Below are 22,483 nucleotides of genomic sequence, written 5' to 3'. Positions count from 1 at the left end.
GTTAGCTTACCATCCACAAAAGGAAGTCATATTTCCATTGATAAATTAATAATTCATTAATTTTTATAAATTAATTTATAATTTAAGATATTTAACTAATCTTTAACATCATAGAAGTTCCCCTTCTCGTTCAACTACTGATTAGTGAATTTCAGCATCCTCTGTGACCTACTGCATATGAAATGCCTGCTCTATTGAGCTTGGATCCTGTATCTTATTAAGTATTTCTTTCAGATGAGGCATTATGTAATCTCTTTAAAGCAAAATTTAATTTAATCTTTCTAGAACTCTACTTTGAAGATATGTTTAATTTATATATATAAATATATATATATGTGTGTGTGTCTCTGTGTATATATATACACATACATATGTATATATATAAAATATCTCAAGAAGAAAAGCAAAGATACCCAAACAGCAAGCGATTTAGTGTTGACATCAGAGTACATGTACCAGATTAAAGTGCAATAATGCCCATCATTTGAACCTCAGTCATCATCTAAACCTCTTCCTAATAAGTTTCCATATTATAGGTATTTCTAAAATATTCTGCTGGGATCTTTTCTTCATGTCGTCTCCTATAAGAGGAGAAATTCAAACAACTTACCTCAAACATTGGAAGATTTGGTATGTGAGTACACACAGAAAAAAAGAGAATAAAGGCAAATTGCATGGAATTTAAGAAAGAATAAACAAATGGATTTTATCATTATCTTGCTTTTATACATTAGAACTTCATAGATGCCTACTCCAACCAGGACCATAAATATTTCTACCAACTGCCAACTATAGATAGATTAGGATGATAGGTGGATGAATGGATAGATAGATAGATAGACATACAAAGATACATAATAGATTATGATAGATGTAGATAATAATAGTAGATATGTAAATAGAAAGATGAAAGAAACAACAAATGAGAGAGAAAACACTGGTTTAAGATCTACAAAAGAAGAAATCTGATCAATAGTCAACTGACTGTCATCTCTGCAGGGAGCAAATTGACTGTCTTTGAGTCCTGTGTGCTCTCCTAGCCTGGTGTCTGTAGCCATAGGGGCAGATGAATACCATACATCTACAGTACATCTACACCCATCTATGCAACTATGTAGGTCTGCTTCCTTAGCTGTAAGGCCTGGGAAAGAACTGTGGGGTGACAAGCACCGCAATGGGACCATCCTGGCCATCCCTTCAGCCACATTTGTCATTCCAAATCTTATTTGACCTATCTCATATATTCAGTGCTTACACTAAGTCATAAACACATTTAGGTCAAAGGAGGCTGTGTCTTCCCTCTACTCCTATCGCACCCTCTTCACCTCTTCCCAACCACAACTCAGAACTAAGAGTACAGTACAGAGGCCTTACTGACATCTAATAAGCATTGGCTAATGAATGAAAAACACTCATGACCACCTGCTCCCTGGGTCTTAAGGGAAAAGATGGGGCTTGAGTTGAATATGTGGTCATCCCCTTTCCTATTAATTTCCCAAGCTCATCTGTGGGTTATGATATCTGCTCCACTGGGGTAACACAAACATGACAGATGGTACTCTCTGGCCAAGAAGGTCTTTTTGCAACACAGTAAAGGCTATATTTTTTTTCTATAAAACTTTTATAAATCATTCTTACACTTTTTGGGTAGGAATTTTGTGACACAAGAGAGATAAATGCTGTTTTATACAAACAAACAATCAAAATTTATGGATGGTAAGAATACAGATTCACATATATCAGTGAATAGTAAAAAAGATTTTATGTGGACACTCTTTTGTAAATACAGAACATTAGCCAACAGAAGAATTTGGCTTTCTACAATGTAAAGACTTTTATCTTTAATAAAATTTAATAGCCAATAAATCAAAGGATTCAAAACTATACATATCAAAATCACTTTAACAGTTTTAAATTTAACTGCTAAAATAATCTGAGGAAGGTAGTAAAAGGACTAAATCAGCATTTATAGATATGTCAACAAGTAGGTAGGTTAAAAGAAAGCTATTTAGATGAATAAAGAGATAACCAGAGGGAAATGTAGAATTAGGATGTCATTCAACCTACATTGGAAATAAAATAAATGGGTAGGTAGAGACAAGATCAAGAATGTGAAGCTTCAAACACTAGAAATGTGATGTCAGTCTTTTACATTCTAGTCATGTGGAAATCTCATATTTCCATATAGCAAAGAAAGAACTATAACCTTACTTTTTGATTTTTTATTGCAAACTATGGAACTACTGATATATCAAATGAAGGGCAAAAGGCCACCTATAATCATCTATAGGCCATAACTATACTTAGATCACCATTGTGACCTTTTTTATTTAACATACCACGGAGATCATTCAATAAAATTACAAATTCTTCAACAGTATTCGAAAGGCCAATAGTAAAATCAAAGATGTTTTCAAATTAAAATGAATCCTGGATCATTCAGTCTAACATTTGTAATAATGCTATAAAAATCTCTTTAGATTACTATGAGACCTTTTCTTGACCACTTCAGGGACTCAGATCAAAATCTCCAAATCATCATTGTGCCAGGAAATCTTAGTTGTTGAATTCTGAGAATTATGAGAATTCCTTTCCTATCATGAATTTCACCCACCTCCCTTTTTTCTCTCTAGAAGAACTCAAGGCTGAGAATACATTTCAAGTTCTTCCTATCCTTTGGCACCATAATTAGGACTAAATCAGATGACTTTCTCACCAAAAAAAAAATTATTTATCTATAAAATTAACCTAATAATAGTTATCCTATAGTCCTCATGTGGTCATTTAAAGATTCAGCTATGGAAATATCGATGACAATGCATTGGAAGCATTAAATGAATGGTAAACATATTTTCTTTTCCACATGTAATACTTGAAAATTTCTTTTCCACATGTAATACTTCAAAATCTTCACCCTGAGAACTTTCTCCAAGAAAAGCTGCCCAGTTCTCTCCAGCATCTCTTATCAATTATAGTATCCAGACTCACTCTCTTGTCAACTATCCTGTATACATGCCAACTTGTGAATGTCTCTTGTAAAATGTGCCACTTGGGAGTAAACCAGGCGATATTGATGTGGCTGAATGAATGGAAAATAAAATGGGATTTTTTTTTAGCCATGAATCTGCATGGCAGTCCACAATTATATGTACAGAAATGTAAGAGTTTTTGTTATAATCAATGTTTATGTCATCAACAATGAGCTTATGGAGCTACCACATTTGAGAAATGTCTTTGAAATAACTTTTAAAGTAGGAAATGATCAAAAGAATATAGAAGAATCTATACTGATGATTTATTTTCCCCTAACCACACAACTGATTGGGTATAAGAAGTGACCCTTAAATCATCCAGTTTTGCTCTTCATTAACTGGAGAAAAGAAAGCTTAAATTATTACCTAAAATGAAGTTACAGATTTATCTGTGACTTCATTATTCACGATTTTACACTGTCTTTCCAGTGATATGGAAAGCTATAATGAGCCCTGAAAATAACCAGCAGAAAATATAATGTTCTGCTTCATTTTTTAAAAAGTAGTCACTGTCTTTTTTTCCCCTAGAAAAGAAGTTACAAGGCAAATTATTGGTAACTTAGCTGAAAAAATCATGACTTACCTGAAAATATCAGTTCTGAGATAATGTGAAAAATGACTATCAGATTAGAAGATGCTTTCATGAATTGTTAGCTCTTCTGTGCAAAGGCAGGACTCAGAATCTGCTGCATTAGCCCTTCACTTTCCTTTGATTTGAATAGTTTGTATGAACAAATAATCTTGAAAATACAAGGAGGGCAGCCATCCAATCCCCCAGCTTATTTGTTGTCTACATTCAGCAAGTTGCTTTATTATTCTCTTATTTTGTGTATCTACCTATAACATCTGGAAAATCTTACCTGTGGATCTCTCTTTCTAGGACTCTTCAACTCTTTAGAAAAAGTGCACTCTACACATTCAAAGATTTTTAATGGTACTATTAATTTTAAAACTGACTACCTGTAGAATGGACTGGCATTAGTAAAGCAATAAGGATAAGCCAAGTGATGTTCAACTGTGGTTAGCAGGAATCAATAGCCAAATATAGTTTTGTTTGTTTTTCTTCTGTGAATTTCAACTGATTTCAGGTTGGCCTCTCTGAAAATAAGACTGCATTTCAGAATTCCTGGAACCTACCCAAGTAAGAAAAGAAAGCAGGTAATTTGGTGATAATAAATTTCAAAAACAAATTATTAGCTCCCATGATTCTGTAAGGAAATATGGTATGAGGTGTCTGGAACCAAATTATCAAATAAAAAATAGAATATAAAAGAAATAATGCTGGAAAAAAATTAAAGTCAAAAAGCAAAACAGAGCCTAGTGATTTCGGAAGCAATGGCTTCTTGTCAAGAATAACTGTCATTAAAATTTCCATAAGCACCAGTGAAATTGATTTTGGGGGAAAAGCTAAGGAAAGGTCTGTTTTCTAAAACACAGTGAAGCTTTATTTGGAATTTTCCCAGCCAAGTATGTAAGATCTCTTTTTCTTGGACCCTTACACACTGAGGAGCCAAGAGGTTTATCTCTACTGACATATACAGATGACAAATTTTCATCCAGGAGCCTCTATCAGCAGAGTCTGGACAGTATTCTTTGGCTACTGAATCATAGCAAGAGTCTCAGACCTGAGATGCGGTGGAGAGGACCAAAAAAAATAGTAAGAGGAAACAAGCAGGCATCACCATATTCTGATATAATACACCAAACCCATGGAACACAAGAATTGGTCTGGCTTCATTGTTCCATGTTTTCTGGATGTTCAAGAGTCTGATTTGCATTAGAAACCTCTGCATTCAATAAACAAAAATAAGGATAATAATGACCAAAGCGCTATTTGGAACAGGAAACAAACTCAAGCAATGAATGTTTTGCACCTAATTCATTCAAGATTTTATTAGTCAAACTCTCACTTGGGTTATTAGGCTCAGCTTGCTTTTAATTTCACTGACCTCAGTTATTCAAAACAAAAAGGAATTGAGAGAGAGAGAGAGAGAGAGAGAGAGAGAGAGAGAGAGAGAGAGAGAGAGGCATATGAATGTTGGTCATGTCACACACACAAGCATTCTACATTCTTCACATTGCAGACCCATCTACAAAAGGAGGAAGAAGTTCTGAAGGGAATGAGTGGTTTCTGCGGGTTCAGGGGATGGAGGATTTCTCTACATAAACAAGAAGGTTTGGATTGGAAGTCTGCTAAAAAAAATGTTAGAGCTGACCACAAGGTTGTAAATCCACAGACTGGAGGGAGGAAACGAGAAACATTGCAAGTAACTGAAGTGTGTGTGGCTGCAATGTTTGTGGGTTAGATGAGAAACAAGCGCTGAGTGAAACAGAGAAGGGAGGGGGGTGGCTGGTGTGATTTGTTTGGTGTTCAGAGCCAATAGAAATCCCAGACTGTGCTAATATCCCCACGCAGCGCCGAGAGCAGTCAGAGCTCAGTCTCCGGGCTCCGTCGCATCTGCAGGCGCAGCAGCCGAGCAGTGGCGCGGGCTCCCGCTCTCCTCCGCTCAGCCAGCGCTTTGCTTATGGGCTTCTGCTGGAGCCCGGCTGCGGTAGAGCTGAAAGCGGCGGCGGGAGATCAAACTTAAACCCCTCTGTGGACTGTAACTCAGAGAAAGGAGAGGGAGAGAGAGAGAAGGGACCCGAGGAGGAGGCTGCCTTCACGTCATTGCAGGTACGCAGCTTGTCACGACTAATCTACACACGGTTTCTGATTTCTACCTTTACAAGGCACTTGTAATAGATTGACGTTGTTCCTTGGCTGGTCAAAATAGACAGCCCTGAGTGATCGTCTCTTCTGATTCACCCTAGATAATTAAAGCTGCCAGCGTGTGTTTGGGGACCACAAGGTTTATTCACCTATTGAATTATGTGTAGGTGTAAATCAAGGACCTTTAAACTTGGCTGGGATCTCTTTCTTTTAAATAACATCAATACCTGCATGTTGCCACACAACCCACAAGAATCTCTGGGGGGGACCTCTATTACAGTGGTGACCTATGGCAAGTCAAACACCTAATTGTCAGAAAGCAGTCTTTAAACATTTCCCACCTAGAATCAGGGTAATACTTTCCCTGTAAGAGCAGGAACCACAGTGGACTTGGGCACGACTTTGATTTTTAAAGCATATGGCCAAGGTGGACTAGGCTCATGAATGAAATATCACCATATCATTATGCTACTATTAAAGGAAGACAAGGAAGAAGGAACATCCATAGGTTTAAATGGCCAGTAATTCTTCCTGGGTACTTGCTTTATTCTTACCTTATGAGTTAACAATACATTTATATTCTGCATCCCCAGACAAGATGAATTCCAAGCTCTCATATATTACTATGTTAAAAAGTTATGAATTGGAGAACCATGCAGTAGATATGATACTTGTAAGGAAATGTCAGGGTTTTTTTTTGTTGTTGTTGTTTGTTTGTTTGATCTTATTCAATCCCACACTGGTAGGCTTCTGGCTGCTTCTTTCTTTCCTTTATTTTTGAAGTACAAGTTTTGTAAAAATAAATAAATAAATAAAATGATAATAATCTATTTTCCTGGAATTTCATCACACTTGATTCAGAATTTTAAAGATGGTTATGCAACTTTTTTCCCCTGTTGATTACTTGTGATTAAATTAACATTGCTTAATGAGTTCAGTCTTTCCCCAGAAAAGCCAGATGAAACTGCATAAAGACTCAGTTAAAAAACTGGTCTTGCTCTGAGCAGTGTTCATGTACTGGTAATGAACTGCTCAGAATCCCTATTAAAAAGTGCTTTTTCTGCATTGGAGACTATACACAGATTGGGATTCCAGTCAACAAGAGAATGTCACTGTAGCAAGTGTAGGAGCAATCAAATAGGGTATCGTACATCAAAATAGTACTCTTCTCAGTGAGTTCTTAGTGCATCATATCCATGCCATTCATTGATAATTCATAATCAACCCACCATTCAGTGGTACCTGATTTTCAGAATGATTATTATCCCAAGTTGTGCCTGACCAAGGACAATAAGGAAGTCGTAAGAACCGTATTTGTTTTACATGTTACAACACAGAATTTAATAATCTGTTTTTTATCAGATGAATGTGTTCTTCTGTCATTAAGGGAAATACGTGCTTGGCTATACCAGGTAGTCATGAAAGCTTATTTTTGAAATCATGTTAAAGAATATATTTGGTAAGTTAATATTATATTTAAGAGATGGCATTTTAACTTTATAGGTGAATATTTTACTCCTTTTACATCACAAAGGAAACTCCCAATTGAAAAGTACTTACCTATTTAAATAAAAGCAACCAATTGATCCAACTAAATTCTATTTGTAGTCCCAAGAGTAGACTGGCATCATGAGAATTTGCCAATCTTCTATAAATGTAATATCTAAAGTAAGTTAAAATCCAATTCTCTCTTATCATTCAAACTCTAAAGCAATGTTGGGCATGTTAGTATTGACTGACTGAATGTAAAACCGAATATATCACTTTGTGTAAACACTGATGACTTTTCAAAGATAAATACAAACAACACTTTGATTATTCATCATTTCATATTATCATTCTTCATTGAGAGAGGTAATCTCATGTTCATTCTCTACAAATTTTAGTATAGGCAGCCAGAGTTTTAGATACCCATAAGTTTGGTAAAGTTTAAACTAGGTAGTTGTTTTAAATCTCTCCAAAGTAAATACCTCTTCCCTAACCCTCTTCTAATGCAAAGGAATGGGTTTAGAGCCTGAGTCTGGGCCCTGAGTTCTTAAGGGAGAAGCCTGGCCTGATGGGTCAAGGACAAACACTGGGAGTCTGCAGAAGCCTGACAGGCACAGGACAGATGAGTCCAGCCACATTTGTACTCCAGTGTACGAAAGCAATTCTGTTGGGTTGTAGGTATGACCTCAGTATCAGATTCTTTAAGTAGTTACAAGAATTCTAATGAATTATTGCAGCTAAGGAAAATGTCCCCAATATAGGGCTTAGTACCCGTCCCACAAAGGGCAAACATATGAGACAAATTGTTTAAAGGGAAAGATGTGCAATTGTAAATTAGACCTATGGTATCATCTGCTGGTTTTTGTTTGTTGTTTGTTTTATTGTTTTAGTTTGATTAGCTGCTTCTCTTCCTGTGAGTTAGTTTCTTTGTCTCTGTGAATTGGATATGTTGACTTAGTAATGTGTGGTTAATTTTGATCATGTCAGGTTAAAATATAGTCCTCAGACTTACGTAAAAACTGACCTACAACTTCAGCCTGTTTCCCATCACCACCACCTTTAGTTTAGTAGGGAGGGTGTCTTTGACCATCAACAGGATGCAGCCCTTGGTTAGAGAACTGATTTGTAGAGTCCCAGAGGCATGTGAGAGCTAAGAGGATGGGAAATAAGAGGGTTGAATCAATAAGGATATGAAGTGAGATGTAATGATGGGCATCCTTAAATATAAATCCAGGAGCCAAAGGAATAGGGAGTTTATTTTCTCACTATTAGCTTCACGTGTAAATTATTGATGAGATGTTCTGAATATTTGAAACAAACTCCTCTGTGTTCACAGCCACCTAACACCCAAGTGTGGGATCATAATAAGCACATCTGACATGTGGTAACACTCCTGTATATAAGACCAGGAGGGGGCAGTATGCAAACTCTAAAATAATAATGCCTCCTCTGGTCCATGAGGAGACTCCAAATGGCTAAAGTATCTCCAACTTCCTATACCCTCCTTCCTTTGGAGAGCCAAGTCTACAGTCTTAATAAGGGATAACACCATCCAGGAGAGTTGTTTCTAGTTTTACTTCCAAAATTGGTATTGTCTGACAAAATAAGGAAAGCAAAAAACAATACATGTGCTAAAAAATAAAATGCATCTACTTATTAGAAGCTAAGAAATGTGTAAAAATAGTTCATCCTAAATCTAGTCCAACTAGAAGTTTTCAAAGTAGGGGGAATTATTTATTCTTAAAGCAGGCATCTTGGGACTGGCAGTGGTGGCTTCTGAAAGGTTCCTTGTCATTTAGCTAAGTGAGATGTTAGCTCCAGGGGCACCCTTGTCACTCTGCTGTCTTTAGTTCAGCTGTCACATATTCACTATTGAAAGTGAGGACCTCCGAAGAAAGCTCAGAGAGGAGCTTTTGAAACTGCACGTGAGAGGCCCAGAACAACAGCATTCTGGGTAAGAAAGCTACTACTCCTGAGAGATGAGAAGGCGAAAGCATTGGGCTGGCAATGAATGCGCTGGAGAGAGAGAGGCCAGGGTGTTTTTACCAGGCAAAAGTGATTCCAAGGTTTATGGGTCGTGGATTCCAGAAGTCTTAGTTTCCTTACCAAGAAATCAGCAGCCTGTATGCATGAATGAGGCCTTGAAAGCTCTGATTTCTACTCTTCTCTGGTGACTCTTTATTCTGCTGGGAGGTATGGTGCCCTTGAATTGAAGCAGAGTTTTTTCAAGGACAAAGCCAAGATTCCTTGGTGTCTGGGAGGAAAGGGAGGTAGGTCACTGTGTCTCTCCCATTTTAAACCAGATTAGCCACCTCTGCATCCCATTTACTATCTGGAACTACACAGCATTCCTTCATGGGAAAGCTTGGGTGAATGTGAGAGATCCATCCAGGTTCACCATGCAACTACAACCAATGCTGGAATAGTAGTTATTAGCAAATAAGAGAGGGAGAAATACGTCCTAGAGACTGAGGGTTATGGGGCAACTGCAAGATTTATCACTTGAAGCCTAAGGCCCCAAGTCTCTGCTGCTGTTTTTCACTTTATTCTAGTACTTTCCTACTTTTTTAAGATAAAGAAATTTGGGGTCCTATCTCCTTTTAAAAAAATTACTTTTCAGTAAGGTAAAATCTTGCCATTGAAAGGAAAATCCCTTGATAGACATGTAACTGATTAAGAAATAAAATAGGGTTAAGTTGGATCGTAGTATTTTGGAAGATACAATGACCCTCATAAGAAGACACACTCAAGGGCATGTTTCACTAAGAAGCCATTTCTGAATTATGCTTGTGAGGGAAGTAGAAACAAAGGAAATACACAGCTTGTGGAAAAGTTCTTTTGAAGGGGAGTTTTTGAGGACATGAAGGCAAGCACACAAATATTCTCAGACATGACTTTCATGGTATGGATTAGAAGCAGTTCCAAGCTAAAATTCTCCTCTCCTATAATTTATTTAAACAGTGGAAGAAGGGGAAGAAAGAGAACACACTGAGCAGGGGAGCACTTGACTCGCTCATGTGAAATGCTAAGTTGACTTTGTCTAATACAAACATTGTCTGCATTAAAAATATTATTCAACCTGGCTGTACAGCTGTGACTCCAAGGGCTGAGAGGAAGCTAATCTTATCATCTGTGGAAAACTAACTGCCTCTCTCTGTTTTTATGCAATTATAACATGAACACTGGTTAATGTATTATATTTTCTAATTATAGTAGTAACGTTTTAGGAAAGTTGATAAATGTGTAACATCGTACTTATAGTTAGTAAAAATCCAAGAGCTCTATAATAAGATTTCTCTACCAGCTGCCTTTGCTAGGAATCTAAATTTCATTAAAATTTCAAGTGATCTTTAATTTTTTCTCATTAATCATTTGAAAATGTCAAATTCATCTAACATTTGTGCAATGTGTATCATGTGCCAAATTATAACAGATACATCCATGCATATGTTCTAATTAATCCTCACTACAAACTTGCAAGTTTTATTAGGAAAATTTCTTATAACCATAGCATTGGCTATTGGATAGATGACAATATAACCTTTTGAATACCATAGTCATGCATTCAAAGATATCTGTTAGGCATTTTCTTTATATAATAATAATAACAATAATTATAGTAAATGTGGTTATTACTAACTTAGTCTGTTACTTAATATGGTCACATACATTTTTGCATTTAATTCCTATATAAAACAGTTATTCACATATACAAAAATAATAACAAACATCTTTCTATAGCAGTAAACCATTATAAAATGATTGAAATTGTATATATGGTTTCAGTTCTATTGGTTGGACATTATTAATTGAGAGATTGGCTGAAAGACTAAAAACACATTTAAAAATGCTCACTCTCAAACTTACTACTTGGAAGCAAAATAGATCTGTGTTAATTTTCACCCCTCTGATAAAGTCATGCTTGATGTTTCGGGCCACATTCTCTGCCCAAAGAGACCACCCCTCATTGTTTCTTATGAAAAATTTTAAACAGTAAGGAAATGTGAAATATTCAAGACTTCAACACAACAAATACAATGGAAAATACACTTATAGTATCTTGCACCTACAAACTCAGATAATGTAAACTTTGGAGAAAGCAGACTAGAAACATCGTTTTATTTCACAGCCAAACAGCATTAGGACTTTTTTTTTGACCTAGAAAAGAGTTATCGGTTATTATGGAAAATTCTTAATCTACAAAACTCAGGAGACTTGGGGTCTTGTTCCCTTTTTCACAGACTTGGGGAAAGCCTACAATCTCTCCTGAGTTCACCCTTTACAAAGAGAATGTGGAAACGGATCCTCCTGTTTCATTCCAGCCCTAAACATCGGTTCTGCATTCTTCCTTCTTATAAACAGTTAACTCAAGAATGAATATTTGCTAAACATTTAACAGGTATCATCTAACCTTTACAAAAGTCTTAACTAATATCATTATTATCATCCCCATTGTATAAATGAAATGTTCTAAGACCTAGGGCTTTCAAAAAGTCACACAGCCAAGCAAGATCAGGAATCAGATTTCAAACCTACCTCCTCTACCCTTCCCATAGTATGCTTTGCCTTTATTCATTTATTCATAAAGACATATTGAGAAGATGCTATGTACAAAGCACCATGCAAAGATACAGGTCATCATACTGACAAGGACAGGTAGAAACATTTAAAGAGCTTAGAACTAGTGGGAAAGACCAAAAATTGTCTAATAATTATAATGGTATTTGATGGATGTTATAATCCAGAACACTCTGAAAATTTATTATTTTTGCTGTACTAACAAAGCTGTTTGAAAATATAAGTCAAAATAAGACAGTATAATAGCTAAAGTCTTTTCTTTACATCATCATTTTAATTATTTTTCCCTCCAGTTATTATGGTTTTTGTCTTCCTTGTGTAATTATTTTTGGTAATATCTTTATGTCTTTCACTAAATTTTAAGCTTGTCCTTGGACAGGACAGAAGCTGTGTCTTGTTCATCTTCTTGTTTCCTGGCACAGATAAAGTGCACAAAGTACTTAATCTGGTGGAACTCTACTGAGATCCAGCTACACCTCATTGAGAGCTGGGGTTGGACACTGCTGCTTATCTGCTAGAAGACAATTTTCAAAAAACTTGAAACACACACACATCTACTAGAAGCTAAACAAATGACAAACTCAGTAATTTGTCCTGGGATTTTTTTTTTCCTTTTGGCCTGGTTTTACCTGTCTCTTGTATTGCACCTCCTTAGCAGTTTGAAATGATCATTTCAGTACAAATGCTAAAGTACCATTAAAAATCAACTCATTGGGGCTGGGATTGTAGCTCAGTGGTAAAGCACTTTCCTAACATATGTGGGTTCAATTGTTAGCAAAGATAAAGATCCATAAACAATTAAAATAATTTTTAAAATATTAATTAACTGCTTAAAAAATATTACCACTTAGGCTTTAAAATATTAAACTAAACATTTTGACTTGGTTTTCTCCAAGTAAGAAAAACTTTCATTATTGGAAGATTCCCAGGTATCCCTGCAAGTTTATCCCTCATTCCCATGGGACGATATGGGCTGGCCAGAGCAATCTGCAGTGCATGCTAACCTTCTGGGATTGTGGCTTTGGTGTACAAATTAACAAATTCCTGCCAATAAATTATTGAAAATTCTGGAAACAATGTTATTTGGGGGGTTGGTAGACTTAGGAGGAGCAAAAAAGTTTTAACAGGACTAATTTTCTCTGTGTGGTTTTCAGAGGCAGGCTTTTAAAAATCTCTCTAATAAGTGTTCTTTCCTTTGGTCTATGAGAATCAGGAAAATCTGTGATCTTGGATGGGGAAAAAATGCATCTTGGATTCTGCTAACCTGTAACTGAAATGTTTTATTCCCTCTAGTTATATATGCAAAACAAAACCAAACCAGTAGTATTAGCAGAACTGTGGGTTTTCTCACCAATAGAAACCAAAACTATTTTCATATCACTTTGCAGTTGATACCGATGTCTCAAAATATCACTTATACTTAGAACTACGTGAAAATTATGATAGTTATTTTACTTGCTTCTAGATCTATTATTTAGTGCAGTGCATTGTAAATAAGACCATATAGTTCTATATTATGCTTTGTTTTGTGTGTGGTGTGTGTGTTTATGGATGTATAATATCATTGCAATATTGTATACTTTCTGAATTTAGAAACATTTTGAGGAGTCCTTAGGCTTCATCAGACCCAAAAGAGGTTCATGGAAAACAAAATATAAATTTGTCTTATTAGATGGCAACTTTTTCAACACCTGAAATTGCCCCAAATGCAATGGATCACCATGTGGACCCATAAAATTTGTGCCGGAGTATAGGATAAATAGGATCCAGGGATCCACTTGAGAGGAATCATGCATCTTTTATGGAGTTTGGCCTTGATGGTACCTCCCAACACTGAGGCTGTCTATGCGCAAGGCAAAAAGAAGTATATCTCTTTCCTTTGTTGGAATTTCTTTTTTTGGGGGGTGGGGGGGTCAAATGACTTTTGTAAGGAGGGCAGAGTTCCTGAAGATGTAAATTATGCCATATATCTTTGAAGTTTTAATGGTTGGTCTTAAACATTAAGAATTTCTTGTTGGACAATAGAATTGGAAGGCTAGGCCACAGTTGTTGATGAGGTATTGGCTGGTGCCCTGAAGAGTCGGAGCCCATCTGTATGGGATTCCCATTCATGGTTCCATGCTGCATTGGAATTCTCTTTTCATATTCTTTTCTCCCTCTCTGTTTTGCCAGATCTTCACAGGAGTATTATTATCTTCATCTTTTTGTCTCTGATATATTACATGGTACCTGAATAAATATGCTTAATGTTTGGCAAGTGAATTAATGAAGATAAACTGTCCCTGTAGAGGTCACTGTTGTTATATAACCAATGACCACATTTACAAAAAAAAAAAAAAAAGAGGAAGAAAAATATGAGAAAGAATGCTTCTGATTTTACTCAGTCTAAGTATTATCATGGGATGGGGTAAGGGAGAACATTAATCTTACGGCCTCATGTTAAATTCTGGACCACCAAGAACACAAATAAAAACCTCAGAAAATAATCATGTAAATGGAAACAAACAACCTCTCCTGTTCAGCTCAATGGGAGCATTGATAGCAAATAGCTTTCAACATTTCTGGACCCTTGGCAGGCTCTAAAGATTTCTAGGGAGGCAAAGTGTTTTATTTGGGATTTAAGTGAAGAAGGAGTAAACTTCTCTTTATTGGTGGTTGCCAAGGAGTTCCTGCAAGGGTCTTCTTTATTCTCTTATGGTGATGGAACTTGTTTTGGAAGGTATTGGTTATGCTAGGAGGCAGAGTGGGAGGTGGGCAATGGAGAATTTAAGCTTTTATAACATCTTCTTGAAGTAAGTTCTGTTATCCACATTTTACCAACAAAGAACTGAGGATCACTGAGGTCCTGTAAATTTTCCTAATGTCACACAACAATTAAGTAGCTAAGAAAGCATTCCAAGGGAGGGCTTAAAAACTCCCAAACCACAAAACTCTGAAGGACTGTCTCTTAAGAGCTTTGGTTATCTCTTCATATTGACTTAGTTTTCATACTAGAACCAGGAAAATAAGAGCCCAGATAGGTTTTATTGGTGTGTAGTCAAACACAAAGTGGGTGTACACTGCTGGCTTGGAGCACAGATTTGAAGTCTGGTAAACTTGTTTCCAGTATTATCATCATTATTAGCATTATTACTACTTAGTATCAATAATTTCATCTAAACCATACAATGCTGTTTTAGAATTACATGAGAAAATGTTTTTTATCTCAGCATAAAATATACTTATGATTGTTGTCATTATTATTGTTATCATTATTATTTTGCAGGCTTTTGATGTTAGTGAATTGGGACTAAGAAGCAAAGGTCTTCAGGATGAATACATGTGAAGGCTTGCTAAAAGAGCAGTTCATTATTATGAATAGTTTAGAATTAGGACTTCAAATCCAATTGTGTAAATTAAGATAAGTAAATTGGAGTGTTTAGGTCCTAATTTTCTTTGAAATGCAAAGAATAATCATTTGAAGGAAGAGCTAATCAAGTACTCTTCATAGAACCATTAATCCATTCCATAAATATTTATGGAGACAAGAGATAAACATGGTTCAAAAGATAAAAAGATACACTGTGTTTTCAAGGAACTTAAAGTCCACTTGTAAGGCAAGACACGTATGTCAACAAGGACACATGGTAAAGACTGATAACATTGGTAAAGACATGCACAAATAAAATTCCCTGAATGTCAGAGGACTGAAAGGCTATTTCCAAGAAAGAACATTCTGGAATGTTCCCGTAAGGCCTGGGCAAATTACAGTGTAACTCTTTCCATGATTTCCTTTTTGCCTTTTTCACCCCATTGACACATTATGTGTTAGAAGTCTTCTAACTTGTAGAATTTTAGAACTTATTTAGTCTTCTCATTTTATAGATAGAAAAGTGAATGCACAAAAAGTTATGTGTTTGAAGACTGAAGATCAGTTTTTTTTAATTCCCCTTCTGTCCCTTTTTCTACTACACCATCCTTCCCTATGTGCACCCACCATTATGCTGAGCCTAAATCAACAGTACACAAAGGAAGTGTTGCAAGAGAGATTTCACAGAAGTCCAAGGTGCAACTTACAGGATATGTGCCAAGTTTGGGGAGTAATCATTTTTCTTTGGGGGCAACAGAAAGATTTCATATGATTGCAGCAAAGTTTGCTGCTGCTGCTGCTGTAGTTGTTGTTGTTTAATTTGGATCAATTTCTTATTGCTCATTGCAATACCAAATCCTCCCATATCTTGGACTCCAAGGCTGAGATCAATTGAACTAGTACCAGTCACTTCTAGAAACCCAGTAATACCTTTTGCTGATGTGATGGGTAAAGTAGCCTTTGGCTCTTCTTCCCAGGTTTCCAAGTACTGTTGTGCATTTTGTTTTTTCTATTTGGATCTTCCTCCCTTCTACTTGGATCATGGGAGTTAGGATGGATCATCTCTATGATACATGTGCTCAGGTTTTTCCCAGTTCCAAAACTGTCTTCTCTAGACCAAATGCCCCATTTGGACTGGTTTGTTTGATCATGCTTAGAATTCCTGTAACCAGCAAATGCAACCTTTGGATAGGATTCAGGATGGAAATATGTCTGTGTCAGAATCTATCCAGAATCTTTACCTTCTGTTTGTCAGAAGAAAGTTACTCCCTGGAGGGAAACATCTTGTCTTCTTAGGCCATGTTGTTTTAGTGCTCTTGGTATCCCCCATCCTCCTTTTAATTTTTTAGAACCATACATGGATATAACCAGATATTTACCTGGGACAGACTCTCCAATAAATTGTAGATGAATCTTCAACTGCTGTCTGTTGGATGAACAAGTAAATGACTGGCTAAATGGATGAACGGATGGGGCACAGCAGTCTTCATCCATGGTGTCCCTAGACGACTATGAGAGTCAGCAGACAGATGGACTGTTCTCTATGAAGCAAGTTTTATCCCTGGCAGAGACAAGGAGGCATTTAACTCCAGAAGAGAAAGCAGCAGGGAGCAGGGCATAGATCAAGCAGTGTTTCCAAGGCAGAAAAGCCATACTCCATGACTACTTTATTTATGCTTGCTATTCTACTCCAGTTGAGTTTACATGCTGCTGACTTTGAGTAATTAGGCTGTGGAAGATAAAACAACTAACTCCCAATACTGAGTTCTTTTTATCCAAATTTAGAGCAAAAATTCTGAACTCTATTCTTGGAGTTGAATGAGACAGCATTGCTGATGACTGATGTCTGAATAGGCACCATATGGATTTGTACAAAGGGAAGAAAATAATCCTTGGGTTGTAAAAATATCTTTGGTCTTCATAAGGGTGATATGCACCCACATGTTTCTGTCAGGTGGTTTTGCTATAAACGATTCTTCTTGGACTAACAGAAAAATTTCCTTTTATAGTGATTGTACATTTTCCCAGATTATCAGTGTAGCATGCAAAATCCCACAACTTCAGAATTTCAAAAGATCAAAGGCAGAGAGGCCATTGGGGTCTTTACACTCACCACACACCAGAACAATAGTTTGGCTACCACAGTCCCTTTCATGACAACAAGAAAGTGTACTTTTATTATTACCAAATTGCACTGTGAAAATTGATATGCATTCCTAATTCTTGCATTAGATATTCCTGTTGTTTCTTGATGGCAGTTTAGTTCAGATTGTCTCCATATGATTAAAACATTGGCCAACTGAGGCTTGGAGTTGTTTAGTCCAATGTTAGATACAGTGCTGTTGAACTGATTTTCTGTTTCAAATACGGACAGCCAGAACTATCAAATAAACCTCAAACTATTGATTAGGGTAGCTTCTGAATATATAGAATATGGTTCATGACATAGACTTAGTGATCTCACTAAAGCCAGGGAAAAGATTCCTTCCATCTGTGAAATTCCCTCAATAACTGGCACAGGATAATTGCCTAGAAAATGCTTTGGGGCACATGAAAAGATGAAAAACAGAGAGCATGTAGATTTAAAAGCAAAAATCTCTAATTATTCAACTATAATAAATTCATAGATGATATCATCACATTGACCATCAGTTCTGAATGTGAGTCCTATTTTGTCAGACAACTGATTTGTGTATGTTCAACAAACATTCACTGAGTTTCCACAATGTGTCAGGCACTGAGAATACAGAAAAGAATAAGACCTAACTCCTGTATTTCAGCAGCTTGCAGTCCACTAAGAGAAACAAGTATGGAAACAAGTAACAACAGCATTCAATAGTGAGGGCAACCTCTGAGCAAAGTGAAGTGGAAATGGGGTGAAAATGGGACTTTGAATCCCTCAATTGGTTAGCTTGGATTGTGAGGGATGGTATGCTCATTCTCCACAGTTTACAGCTGTCATCTTGTCAGTAGCTTCATTTTTTTTCAGTTTCACTGTGCAGTTCTTTCCAAATTCCTGGAAGTATAAGTAAATGTATACAGTTGGAGGCAACTAAATTATCATGCTGGTTTGCCTGCCTGTGGCTCAGGAGTCACCTCTGGTGCTCTGTATTCTGCAAGCTTTGGCTTCCGTGTTTTGCTGCACACCAGAGACAGTGGTCTCATTTCTGGTTTTTCCCTGAAGGATCATAATCATGCTTATTAAAGAAAGAAAAAAAGATTCTTGGAACTCAAACAAGTCACATTCAGGTGTGGTTCTTTGGGAAAATATAATCTAAGGAAGAGAATTACCACAGTAAAGTAGTAGTAGTCTTTGTTTCTGGTTTCCTCAAATCAGTGTTGCCTGAATTATAAGTTCATGAGAAAGATAGCAAAGCAGGCTTGTAGTTTTCAGCTTTTATTTACTTGTGCACTGGCCAGAATGTAGGATGGAGAAATTGACTACTGAGAGGTCAGATCCATTTCTTTGGGCTGTTTTTCTCTCCCCGCACCCACCCCCCATGCACAAAGAGATAACCAAATGTTTGTTTTTCTATCAAAAATGCAAGTTTGGGTACATCTACGTGACTAGAGGCAACTGAATTGAAATCCTATTTCATAACAGGGGCTTACCTGAATGTTTTAAGCTGTGCTCAGCAGCCTGAGATGGAATTAACAGTCACCTTGTTATATTGGGCAGGTACACACACAGATGACCTTTGGTGAATAACAGTGGGAATGGAAAAGGTTAAGTAATCCCTCTATAGCTTTGCATTTCCTTAACTTTCCCCTGGAAAAATAAAAAGGATCTCTCAAACATTGGCTAAGTTTTCCCTGCATAACAAATATTATATGAACTGATTGGTTGGATTTAAGATTCTACTTTATATTTAAACAAAGAAGAGATTCATTTCCCAAATGAATTCAAGAATACCACTAATTCAATAGTAACAATGACAACAAAAATAATGTCTACCATTCATTAAGCCCAGACAAGAGTAGAATAACCTAACAATAACTGTTGTCATAGGAGCCACAGCTTATTTAGTGTTTATTATGCCAAGAACTGAGGTAAATCTTTTAAGTGTGTTTAAAGCCTTAGCAGCAATCCTGTAAGCAAAGCATTGTTATCTCTGTTCTTCAGAAGCCAGAGTGTCAAATTGTTTCCCCTGTGTAAAAGTTAGGCCCTTTGCCTGCCTCCGCAGCTTTTATGCATAACCTTCATGCTACACTATGACCTGGGCACATTATTGGGTGCTCTATAAACACAATCTCATTTAGTTCTGAAAGCAAGCCCATAAGATTCAACTATTACTATCCCCTTCATATAAATGAAAGTCCAAAGCCACACTGCCAATATTGAGGAGCCAGAATTCAGACCCAACCTGGTCTTACTCCAAAGCCCATACTTTCCATCCACTCAATATACTACCTCCACACGATTCTAAGACATTATCCTCATTCCCAGATTGCCTTCCCAGTGGTTTTTCTAGTGCCTGAAATTCCCTTAATAAGGAATAATATCTTTATTCCATAATTAAGAATATGATGTGAAAAGAAAAATATTACTGGGATATATGAACATTCATCCAAAGAGCCATGGGTTGCCAGAGTCTGCACAGTCAGAAGTGGGCACAGGGTAAAAGGGTGCATGGGGAGGAGAGAACCACAACCCCAAGAGAGCAGAGCAGAAGTTAAGGAAAGGAGCTGGGAATTGATGAAGAAAATATTGACTTCACCTTTGCTAAGGGCTAACTCAGTTGTATTTTAAACTGTCATATATTTATATACACATATACATATTAACATGTATATATAAAAACTTTATTCAGAATATATATCTATGTATGTGTATAAATATATATATGATTTTATTATATTCTAAGAAAATATTATTATTAGTTATATGCAAAAAAGCATATATAAACTTTCTTTTTTTAAAAAAAATTTGGATTTATTACTGAACTCTTGAATATTCTATCCACATAAGATTATCTCACCACTCATTCTAAGTGGCAGGAAGAGTTTCTCAGTTCAATTTTCCTATCATCTAAGACTGATATCCAATAATCAGCCCTACTTTATTTTTTAGAAAAAGAAAGAAAAAAGAATGACCCAATTTTCATCCTTTCATTCTTTTATCATCCATAGTTACAGAGCATTTCTTCTGAATGAAGGACTTCAGTACCATGCAGCAACAGATCAACTGCCCCCCACAATGTCTGCCAAATATGGTTAAATATATTAAGTAATGAGCTTGATTTCTGGGAATCAAGCTGATGATACTCCTCTCAAAACTAGGATGACTGTAACATTTATCATCCAAACTAGACTGCTTTTCAGAGATTGAAAGAAGGTGCTAATAATAATCACACTGGGATGGCAGACAGAGGCTAGGCCACTGCAGGGCAAGTAAGGACGTAGAAAAAGTGTGAAGTCTGGTCTCTAAGGTAGTGTCAGTCCTTTCACACAATATAGTCCTTGTCAAATCACATGTCATTTAATAGACACTGAGAATAATCACATGTATTCATTTAAAACCACTGAGTACCAGGACTAGGCTAAGCTCAGTTAAAAAGATTCCCTTGGGAAGGTCTGCTGTCTAGTGGAAAAAGACACGTAGGTGATGTACGTAGTAATAATAACAGTACTAACAAATATTCACTGAGAACTTTCCATGACATCCACTCTGCTAATTGATTTATGTTCATTATCACATTTAATCCTCACCTAATCCCATAAATGAGGCAATATAATTATGCTAGGCTTTCAAGTCAAAATATTGAGACTCAGCAAGGTAAACTTGTCCCAGGGTATCACAGTATATAACTGTGGCGATGAGGCCCAAATCTCAGCATGTGGGGTTTCAAAGTTTGAGCTCCTAGCACCGTGCTATACTGCTTCCCTGTAGAGGACACAAGGATGTATGTCATGGGAATGAACCTCGTAGAAGTAAGTCCCTTACCCTTTTCAAGCATGCATAGGAGCACAAGAAGGAGTGACAGTTGATATGACCTTTGAAGAGTACCCAGAATTTCATCAGAGAACAGAGAAGTGGAGTGGAGACATTACAGGCAAAGTACCAGGTCTCACAGCTTGGTGCATGGGCCAGGGATGCAAATTTCTCATCACCATTACATAAGAGGCAGCAATGGAAACTGTGTGTTGAAGATTGCTTGTCTTTGCAGTGGTGAGTGGGAGAGGGCCCAACATTTTAAGGCACATAAATAAATTATAAGATTCAGAGTTGTGTTATTCCTAGGAAATACTTCATATCATATTTCAGAATTGTTTTAGACTTTCCATGTTAAGCATCCAATAAAGAAAAACATCAAAAAAGAAATTGGCATCATAAAAGTAGCAGGGTGACTATTAGTGTAGAAGAAGGGGATGGAAAGAGATGGGAAGGGGAAGAAAAGGGGAGTGGGGGTGAGGGAACTGGGACCAAAGACAGAGCAGGCCCAGCGGCCTGCTGAGGGGCAGAGCCGCCCCCCACCCCCCTCGCCTGCCAGGTAGGGGAAGGGTGACCACCGACAGAAAAGGCCCAGTGGCCCGCGTCGGGACAGAGCTTCCAATCACTCCTGCAAGGTAGGCGGGCCTGCGACCCACTGGCAGAAGAGGAGCAGCCGCCTGCTGAGAGGCTGAGCCGCCCCCTCCCCCTGCGCCAGCATAGTAGAGGGAACTGGGACCAAAGACAGAGCAGGCCCAGCGGCCTGCTGAGGGGCAGAGCCGCCCCCCACCCCCCTCGCCTGCCAGGTAGGGGAAGGGTGACCACCGACAGAAAAGGCCCAGTGGCCCAGGGCGGGACAGAGCTTCCAATCACTCCTGCAAGGTAGGCGGGCCTGCGACCCACCGGCAGAAGAGGAGCAGTCGCCTGCTGAGAGGCTGAGCCGCCCCCTCCCCCTGCGCCGGCATAGTAGAGGGAACTGGGACCAAAGACAGAGCAGGCCCAGCGGCCTGCTGAGGGGCAGAGCCGCCCCCCACCCCCCTCGCCTGCCAGGTAGGGGAAGGGTGACCACCGACAGAAAAGGCCCAGTGGCCCGCGGCGGGACAGAGCTTCCAATCACTCCTGCAAGGTAGGCGGGCCTGCGACCCACCGGCAGAAGAGGAGCAGCGGCCTGCTGGGAGGCAGAGCCGCCCCCTCCCCCCCGCGCCTGCAAGGTAGTCGGAACTGAGACCACCATCAGAACAGGTCAGACCTGCAACCGAGAGACAGAACAGGCCCAGTGGCCTGAGGAAGGGTAGAGCCGCCCCCCCCCCCCCACACGCCTGCAAAGTAGGCGGACCTGCGACCCACTGGCAGTACAGCCCCAGAGGCCTGCAGAGGGGCAGTGCCGCTGCCTGCGC

At 37.9% G+C, this 22,483-nt stretch overlaps 1 protein-coding gene across 1 annotated transcript in view; it reads left to right on the top strand.

Annotated features, from left to right (window-relative positions):
• Positions 1-5,512: 5,512 nt before the first annotated feature.
• Positions 5,513-22,483, top strand: part of Grem2 (gremlin 2, DAN family BMP antagonist) — a 107,838-nt gene continuing 90,867 nt past the window's right edge. The window contains exon 1 of the mRNA XM_027928430.2: positions 5,513-5,706. The gene's annotated coding sequence lies outside the window, so the exon portion shown is untranslated. The remainder of the gene's footprint in view (positions 5,707-22,483) is intronic.

The sequence above is a fragment of the Marmota flaviventris genome, chromosome 12 (assembly GCF_047511675.1).
Source record: "Marmota flaviventris isolate mMarFla1 chromosome 12, mMarFla1.hap1, whole genome shotgun sequence".
NCBI classification, from domain to species: domain Eukaryota; kingdom Metazoa; phylum Chordata; class Mammalia; order Rodentia; family Sciuridae; genus Marmota; species Marmota flaviventris.
Note: the sequence above shows the minus strand (reverse complement) of the source record. Positions and strands in the feature narration are given on the sequence as shown.